This window comes from Durio zibethinus, chromosome 13 (assembly GCF_047325235.1).
Source record: "Durio zibethinus cultivar Kanyao isolate XHJ-2024 chromosome 13, ASM4732523v1, whole genome shotgun sequence".
NCBI classification, from domain to species: domain Eukaryota; kingdom Viridiplantae; phylum Streptophyta; class Magnoliopsida; order Malvales; family Malvaceae; genus Durio; species Durio zibethinus.
Window position 1 is genome coordinate 9,354,854 of NC_143174.1, and position 10,321 is coordinate 9,365,174.

The window sequence follows — 10,321 nt, forward strand, 5'->3', positions numbered from 1 at the left end:
TAAGATTTGCTAAAAGATATTTTGATCTACAAAATCAAGATTGAATCCAACAGTATGATTATGAGTGAGGAAGATATTAGCACCCTCACATCATCAATTTGAAGAACGATACAAATTAAACACATTTTATCTTTTAATTTTGATAGTATAGTTTTTTTTTATATTTAAAATTAATTTTCTAAAAATTTATTCATGGGAAAAGTATTTTTTTTTATAAAATTTACTATTTATGCACTTTATAAATTCTCTAACACTTTGGTAAAATTTATAAAAAATATCTTTATTCAAAAAAATTTTAAAAGAAATTAACCATTCACAAAATTTTGAAGATTTTGTCATGAGATATTTTGTATTCACAAATTACATGTATAATTTATATTATTATAAACTAATTATAAATATTTTATTATTATTTAATGATTATTCAAATAAAATTTTTTATTTGTAAAATTGTTTTAAGATTATCCTAATTCTTTGATGAAATCCCGAAAAATAACTTTTTCTTCATAATAATTAAGAAAAATAAAACTCTTCTAATTGTCCTTAAAATTTCTGCTCAAAATATTTTTTCAAATAAGCATTATTTATTTATTTATTTATTTTGGTTTTTTAAATAAATTTTTATGTAATAAAAATAATTTTAGATTATCCCATCTCATTGGCAAAATCTATAAATATTTTTACTTGCACTAATTAATTAAAAAAATTGCTCTTTCAATTTTTTTAAAAAAATTACATTTCAAAAGATTTATCTAAATAATCCATTATTCTAATTCATTTATTATTTGTTAAATTTTATCCTAGCAAAATGATTCATTGAATAATCCCAACACTTTGGTGAAATTTAAAAAATATTTTGCTTGTAATAATTTTTAAAACAAAATTTTAATTTTTCTTAATAATTATCTTTAAAAATTTATTCTTTTTTTTTTTCTAAATTTTACTAAACCTATTGTTTATTTCAATTTTATATTTTTATTATTACTTATTTCTTCAAAAAATGAATGAATAATAAAAATAATAAAAACATAAAATAAAAAACATAATAAGTAAAAAAAGAAAAAAGAAGAAAGAAAACTTACTAAATGGGTTGAGTTAGCATGCGTGTTTTGTGGTTGAGCGTGGATCTTGGCGTCTAAAACGACATTGTTTTGGATGCCTATTTAAAGACTTAAAATCATTTTTGATTTTTTTCTTTTTTTTCTCTTTTTACTTCCCAAGCCTTCTCTTTCTAAAACCTAGCCCCCCTAGTTGGTCACCACGTAATCTTGGTTTTCAGTCAATTACAGCTATTTCATAGCCAAAAAGTTTAACTTGTGCCAAAAAATTTAAGGATTTTTCAAAACTCAATCGTTTTCTAGATTTCGATGGCCAAAAAATTTAACCAACCCTTGAAAAATTAGAAAAAAAAACCTCAAATTTCAACGACCTTAAAAAATTTTCAAAAATTCTAAAAAAATCCCAAAATGCTCCATTTGATCTCCTATGCACTTTTCTTAAACTAGTTTTTCAAGAAAAAAAAAATCCTAAATGGCCTAAATCAAAATTTTGTTTTTGGCTTGAATTTTTTTTTTTTTTGTTGCTACTGGTTCCTAGAAAAAGGCTGTATGGTTTGGCAAAATGGCAGTGGTTTTTCTTTTTTAATTACCTTTTGTCTTTGTTTTGCCTATTCCTTCTTCTATCAATTACTACCTTAGGGTTCAATTTTGTAGAACTAAGGTAGATTTCATAACCCATAAAAACCACAGATTCAAGAGGACTTTTGAGGAGTAGTTGGAGAATTTTGGGCACCAATGAAGAATTTTGGCTTTTGACTTTTGTTGCCAAATTTGGTCTATGGCAAAATGGCTAGTGGCGGTTGGCATTCGATACACTTAATGTACATGGACTTTAAGGACGGGAGGAAAAAATGAAAAAGAAAATAGAAAAATATAATAATAATAATAATGATGATGATGATAAAAATAAAAATTTAAAAGTTCTAGTACTAAAATGATTCGATAAACTTAATTAAGATGCTCGAACAAACCCGAATAAAATCAGAATTGGTTTGGATTTATTTTGAAACAACATTTCGTAGCCTGAACAAAATAGCTGTCTACAGTTACTATAACTCTTACAACCATAATTACAAAAATATCATCATACCATCATTAGATAAAATTACTATAATGTCTTTCCTACAATATTAAAATTATTCATTTTTTCTTAGAAAACTAAGTTGATCAGGTGATGATATTAGTAAGTTTTGATTTTATGGGTAAATGAGTTTGAATTTGATAATTGATTGATATTGATAACAGGTAAATATTATATCTGTAGGTTAAATTGTTATATATGTATTATTGAATTTTGATTTAATTTATTTAATTTATTTAATTTTTTAAAGTAATCTCTCTTATTTAAAATAAAAGTCGAGTCCATTGAGTGGTATAATTTGAGTATCTTGTTTTACATTTTCTTAAAAGATTATATTTTTAAAAAAAATAAAAAATTAATAAAATAATAAAAAAGTATTTATTTTTATTATTAAATTAAAATTTTAAATATTTTATATTTTATCAAAATAAAAAATTTGTAGCTCGAGTGAAGCCAAATAGTTCTTTTAGTTTATATTAAATTTATAAATGGTTTATAAAAAATTATTTGACAATTAAATTTGAATATATATTTTTCAAACGAAATATTTGAATTTAACCTTAGTAATCAACTCTGATAATCTTGTGGTGAAAATTTTGCACATTCCAATTTTTCTACTGCCACACTTGAAACAGTGTGCCCTTTTACAAACAGAGATCTAACTCTCCACACTGTGCCTTTAGAAAGTTAAAAGTCGTGAATATTCCCAGTTGGCCCACTGCATTACTCGGTGTTCACATTGTTGATGGCGTAAAACAGAAAGTCTAAAGGAGTGGGTAATTTCTAGAAACCAGGAAATAAAACGTTTACAATTTGGTGGGAAAAAGGAACCAAGGTTATTTGTCCTATGTCAAAATCAAACTAACATTCAACGGAATTCCCGAAGGGGCAAGCAACTAACATTCAACAAGCTTTCGAAATCCGAATTCCCGAAGGTGCAAGTAAAAAATCCATCATGACAGGAGACTCCATCCTTTATTCCCAGCACCTCCTAGAACACCGGGAAACTCTTCCAACCACCACCGCTGCCACCGCCACCAAAAATTCCAAAAAGCTATCTATCATCCCCCTCATCTTCCTCATCTACTTCGAGGTTTCCGGTGGAGCATATGGTGAGGAGGCAGCGGTGGGTGCCGCTGGGCCCCTTTGGGCCATATTGGGCTTCCTTATTTTCCCTTTCGTATGGAGCATACCTGAGGCCTTGATCACAGCTGAGCTTGCCACTGCGTTCCCTGGTAACGGCGGCTACGTCATCTGGGCTCACCAGGCTTTTGGGCCATTCTGGGGTTCACTTATGGGTTCCTGGAAATTCCTCAGTGGGGTGATCAACCTAGCCTCATATCCAGTTCTTTGCGTCGACTATATCAAGTTAGTTATTCCACTTTTCTCTTCGGGGGTGCCTCGCTATGTTGCAATACTGTTTTCAACTTTTGTTTTGTCTTTCTTGAACTATACAGGTTTGGTTATAGTTGGTTACACTGCAGTCTGTTTAGGTGTTATTTCACTTCTACCATTCATATTATTAACTTTGATTTCAATTCCCAAGATTGAACCCAGTAGGTGGATTAGTTTGGGTCAGAAAGGAGTAGAAAAAGATTGGTCATTGTTTTTCAATACCCTTTTCTGGAACCTGAACTTCTGGGACAATGCCAGTACATTAGCAGGTGAAGTTGAGCAACCCCAAAAGACATTCCCCAAAGCCCTTTTCTCGGCTGGGTTGCTCACTTGTTTAGCTTACTTGGTACCTCTTTTAGCTGCTACCGGGGCAATACCATTAGAGCAAGAGAATTGGGTTGATGGGTATTTTGCTGATATAGCGGAAATCATTGCAGGAAAATGGTTAAAGATCTTTCTTGAAATTGGTGCAGTTTTATCAATTATTGGACTCTATGAAGCACAGTTGAGCAGTTGTGTATATCAGCTTCTAGGAATGGCTGATTTAGGATTTTTACCTCAATGTTTCTCTGTAAGATCAAAGTGGTTTAATACACCTTGGCTTGGAATTCTGGTCTCAACTTTGATAACTGCTGCAGCTTCATATATGAATTTTGCAGACTTAATTTCTTCTGCTAATTTCTTATATAGTTTAGGGATGTTACTAGAATTTGCATCATTCCTTTGGTTGAGGAGAAAATTGCCAACGATCAAAAGGCCGTTTAAAGTGCCAATGGAGTTGCCTGGTTTGATAGTAATGTGCTTGATTCCATCTGTGTTTTTGGTCTATGTTATGTCAGTGGCTACTGGAACTGTGTTTTTGGTGAGTTGTATACTAACTGCTTTTACCATTGTATGGTACTTTGTAATGAATTTCTGCAAATCCAAGAAGTGGATCGAGTTTAATAATGATGGGCAAAATTTGAAGGATGAGGATTTGGAGTAGAGTACTGATTATGACTTGTCTGCTGCTATTCCTTTTCATATGTGAAAATTAGTTTGAAAAATAATTGTATAAGAATATGATTAGATCTTTGTTGCTAAAAGTGAATTAATGTGAAATGAGATTGTTAAAAACTTAGTTGGTTTCATGAGATTGTGTATGTTCAGATAGAAATAAAATGTTTTAACTTGATGGTGAAGATTCAAACCGTAGATGTGATTGCCAGTTCTGGAGTCCCGTCGAAATCTATGGTCATTGAATGCAAATAACAAGTTATGTTGTTGCCAAGTAAAAGGTTTTCTTTTTACATAGCGGGTATCTCACTTTTTATTCAAGTGTTATATCTTTCATTGGTATAGCCGTTCAAAATTTTACTTCCACAATATTTTTCATAAATATCGATTTCATATCGAGGAAACTGACAAGAAAATAGAACTCTTCTCCAAATCATTTGAGCTAACTCTTGTGAGTCATCCGTATAAATTGAAAGTGCAGCAAAATACAACAAAATTACTTGTTAAGTACGCAAGCAAGAAATCTCCTCACCTAAATTTTTTCATGACAATGAGAGAAGAATAAATATATGGAGCGGGATGAATTAAAAGTACTCACCTACACGTGGACCATGTATGGTGGATATTTCGGCTTTCTTTAAGCCACTGGATCCCAAAGAATTTAAATTCGTGACGCATCAAAAAGCCGAGAACATGGAAGTCCATTATTTGCCTACATATTCGCTAAGAAGATAAAGTCAATGTTGTATATTTCAATTCGGTATCGATTGATATGATTTAGATATTTAAAGTTGATTTTTCATACTAAATTTTATATAAGATAATATTAATTATTTTCATTAATTTTGATTAATTTTAATTGTTTTCATTAGATTAATTTATTTTAATCTGTATGTAATATTAATTTATTTCAATTTGTATGCGAATATAGCATATATTTTATAATTTTAACTTATTTTTTGATATTTGATTATTTTAATTAAATAAAAATAAATTAACAGATAAAATAACCTTTAAAAATTAAAGTTTCGCTATTTTTTACTTTTCTTTTGCAATTTATTTTTTTAAACAAAAATTCATAAATGTTTTTATTCTTTTCAAGAAAATATTTGTACTCTCTTTTAAAAATTTTACAATTTTGAAGTTAAAATTTTTTTTCTTTTTGTTTTTATCTTAATAAATTTTTACATGAAAAAATGCTCATTTAAATATCATGTTATTAGATTAATTATTTAAAAGTATCATGATAAATTGATAATATTATTTTTTTATACTTTTAAACTTATTTATTTGATTTTTGAAGATATTATTTATTTATTTTTTAAATTATTAATAATCTTATTATGTACAAGTCCATATATATATTTATAAATATATTTGTTTTAATTAATTATAATATTATAATAAAAAATTATAAATGATGCCATATATATTTATAAAAAAATATAAAAAATTATAAGTAATACCCCCCCCCCCGGGCGAGTAGGGCTAGCTTGCTTTGGCCATTCCAAAAGACAACCCGAAAGAAATGCAAAGGAAAGATTCAAGATTACAGTCAATAATAAAATGCTTTTAAATGTAATTAGAATGTAATTTATATAAACAAAAGTTATTTTCATTAAAATTTTAAATTAAAATAAAATCATTTAAAAAAGAATTATATCAGGCCTAGTTGGATATGGTTATATATATATATATATTGGCTTGGTGACCACGGCATCATTTATGCAATTTTAGGGTTTCAATAAGTACCCTATTAGATGGATACCTTACGTTACATGATCTGATTAAATAGGATTAAATTATTTTATAATCGAATTCGAAATAATATTCTAATCATAAAATTATTATTTGTCATAAGTTTGGGCAGCAAAACTATTATTCGGAATGAGTTTGGGTATGGTAGTACTCTTAGGGTACCACTATTAAAACCCGGCTATAAATAATCATTTTTAATATTATATATATTATTTATAATTAATTAATTATTATTAATGTGATACTTAATTAAATTAATTTATTAAGATTATATTTGACATATAAAATTATAATAAGAGAGAATAAGATAATATTATGAATCGAATTAGATTAAATAATATTATTCTATTTTATGTTTGATATTTATAAAGATTAAAATAAGATAATTTATTTATTGATTAAAATTATCTTTTCTCAAAATTTTTATAATTTAAATTATTAATATAATTTTTAAGAGTATAATAAGACATATAAGTTTAATCTCATAAATTAAAAATAATATTCACCACTCTAACATGATTGAATTATCCTATATAAAAAAAATGATAATTTATCTTATAATTTTATTTATTTTAATTAGATTTAAATCAAATATAATATAAAATAATTATCATATTATTTTCTCCATTATTTTATACACTAAACATGATTTAAGTGTTTTAATTATGATTTTTAACTTTAATTTATATTTTATGAGTTAATTTTCATTTATTAATTTAATTTTTTAATAATATTCTTAAAATAAATCTAAAATTTGAGTTTAAAAATCAAAATTTGATTTAATAAACGGATATTTATTGAGTTTGGATAATTAGTAAGTAATCTTTGTATTATTTAATTAGAGTTCAAATAATAAAAATAAAAAATATTTAAATATTTATTAATTGGAGATATTTTGATAAATAAACAAAATTGAGAATGAGTATCTTAAAATTAACGATAGTTATCCGTCACCTTTATATACGTAAGATTCACTCGTAAATTTAAAACTAATATTTTTGAATAATGATTAAAATTGTATTGAAAAATAAATGACGCAAAATAATAAAAGAAGCAGGACCCAAATACCAAGGCTCCATGCGTCTCCCGCGCGTAGAGATGGTATACATGCGTTTTGAGCTTACTTTTGCAACTCTACCGAGACAGATGACAGGAGACTTGGGCTTGGCATGGGCCTTTTACCCCTTAACAAGTTAGGCTTTGTTACAGTAAAGAAAACGATGACAACAATAATTATGCATTCAAATTTCGATATTTTTAATTAGAAGTTTAAGTTAAAGCCCATTAAACTTTGGTTTATTTGAGATTTTAAATTTAAGTTTTATTACGTGTAAATTTGACTTAATTTATATTGAATTTATCTAATTATATTTTAATTTATTAGTTGATTTGAACTTTGTATTTACAATTTCAAAAAAATTAAAAAAAAGAACTTACAAAACAAATCTAGTAGATTTATTCAAAATGAAAGAGTATTCAACAAATAATTGCTTTGCATTTGCAACGGTACTTCCATTTTTTTAAATTTTTATTATGTAAAAATGTAAATTACATGTGTACCATAAATATATAAATCTCTGATAAATTATGTCACGTGGACGATTGGGTGAATAATTTATATATTTAATACATAAAGTAATAAATAAAACTTTGGAACTAGACAAGTTCAAATAAAAACAAAATCTTTTAATTTTGAATTATCTAAATGAATAAAATAATTCCTTAATTTAGTTGTCTTTCAAATAATTTTATTCAATTAAATATTTAATTTTAAAATTTTTATATTTTAAAAAATTAAAGTTTTTAAATTTATTCAAATCATTCAACTTATAAATATTTTATTCTAATTTAAATCACACATAAGCATCTCACAACTTACTGGTATCAATATATATATTAAATCCAAAATTCAAATAGATTTTAAAATTCAATAGTTTTCGTTTCAAACGTTGTGATTTACTAACTCTTTTTTATTTTTTTACTTTTAACTGTTTGGCTCATCTTGATGATGGGTGTTAATTATCGGTTTGAAATTGTTTTAAATGTTGTGGAATTAGACATAACATTGGGAACTTTTTGCCTCAATTTTTCTCATTATCTATACTTATAATCTCTTTAACATCGATAACATAATATTAAAGCTATTCCAAATGCAAGAAATTGTTCCATTTGAAAAATTAGGGTTTAATTTTTAGTCAACTAAGATATGCCATAAATAATGACTTGGAGGTTAATTGGGGTATCTAATTCTACTATTTGGGAATGAATTTGGCTTTTAACTTTAAGATTTGGGGTTATTGATACATTTAACTATAGTTTTAGTCATATATAAAAAAAATAATATATGCAAAATTCTTCTAACGCACTTATTAATTTAGTCGACAATACTGCATCTTTACGTGTCACTTGGCTTATCAAAAGCTTGACAAAGGGCGAGCTTTTTTAAAAAATCACCCTTTTTTGTTAACTCTACCTTTATTGAACTAGAATTTGGCCCCATTTCATAGGGTTAATTAATTTTTATTTTAGGTTTTTTTATTATTTATATAAAATATTGTTTTTAACTTAAAAATAACAATAAAATTTTTAATCTATTAAATATTATAAATATATTAAAAGTAAAAAAATTTAAAATATTACTATTACATTTTTTTAGGTTTTTGTGTTATGCTGTTGAAGTTTAAGTTTTATTATATTTTTAATATTTTAATATTTTATGTTTAATAATAAACATATTCAAACAAAAATAAATTTTGGATCCTCTCAACACATTTCATGAGAATCCATAATAATTTTTATTTAAGAAAATTTTTGGAAGAATGAAACTTTTAACTTAAAAAAAAAATCCCTTTTAAGAAATACATTTTTAAATAATTATTTTTCATTATGTTTAATTTATATAATTAAAAATCATATTTTTCACTTTGTTAATTTAAGCTTTATCATATATATTTTTTCACTTTTCTAATTTAGGTCTTCTCTTATTTTCTATTTGGTTTGATTATATTTTATATGCTATTTTAATTTAGGCTTTTATTATATTGTTTATATGACTTTATTATATTTTTTATTTGGCTTTAAGGTTGGAAGCTCGATGTGCCAAATAGAATTTTTTTTTTATTTTTTTTAATTTAGTCTTTATTATATTTTAAATATTTTAATATTTTATATTTAATAATAAACATATCTAAACAAAATAAATTTTGGATCATTTCTTCACTTTTCATGAGGATTTTCTTAATATTTTTAGATCTAAAATATATTTTTTATTTGGCACACTTTAACTTCTAACCCTAAAGTCTAAATTAAAAAGGTTCAACTTGAAATCCAACCCAAAATTCTTATTAAAAATTCACGGCCCACAAATAAATCAATTATTCTAAAACTATTGTCTATAAAAACACCAAAAACCCACAGCTAAATACATAATCCACTTAAAATTTAAAAAAACTCAAATGTCATTACAAGTGTCCCTCCCTTAATCCCTTGGGGATTTTTTTACTATAAAGAGTATAGATAATGCCAGTTTTTTTTTTTTTTTTTTTTGTTCCACAACAATTAAGTTAATTATTAAAATGCAAAAAATGAAAAAATAACAATAATATTATTTAACATTATTTTATTTTTATTTTGACCTTTTTATTTTCCATATGGTTTTTTATTTCATTTTCTCATCCTTATTTATGTATAAAATTTGTACAAAATGCACATTTGTTAAAGAATAATATAAGGAAAATTTTATGTATGAATTATTAAATTTATCAAATTATTTTTAAAAGGGATAAGAATAAAAATGCATAAAATAATTCATAGAATAAATTAAATTATTATTTTTAAATTAATCCTCAATTAATATTTTAAATAACTGTCATGATTTGCTATTGCTATTATTTCTTTTTAATAGTATTGTTATTATTATTTATAATATTATTCAACTAATTTGTGACTTGTGTAATGCAAAAATTAATTTTAGTTATTAATTAAAATATTTTAAATTTGTGAACTTATTAATTAAAATATATTATTACAAATA

The 10,321-nt window shown here is 25.1% G+C and overlaps 1 pseudogene across 1 annotated transcript; it reads left to right on the top strand.

The window, feature by feature from the left end:
* The first annotated feature begins 2,743 nt into the window (after positions 1 to 2,743).
* LOC111302787 (putative polyamine transporter At3g13620 pseudogene) lies at positions 2,744 to 4,664 on the top strand (annotated as a pseudogene). The gene has a single exon (XR_016326425.1). The product of XR_016326425.1 is annotated as a putative polyamine transporter At3g13620 pseudogene (transcript).
* The last annotated feature ends 5,657 nt before the right edge of the window (positions 4,665 to 10,321 follow it).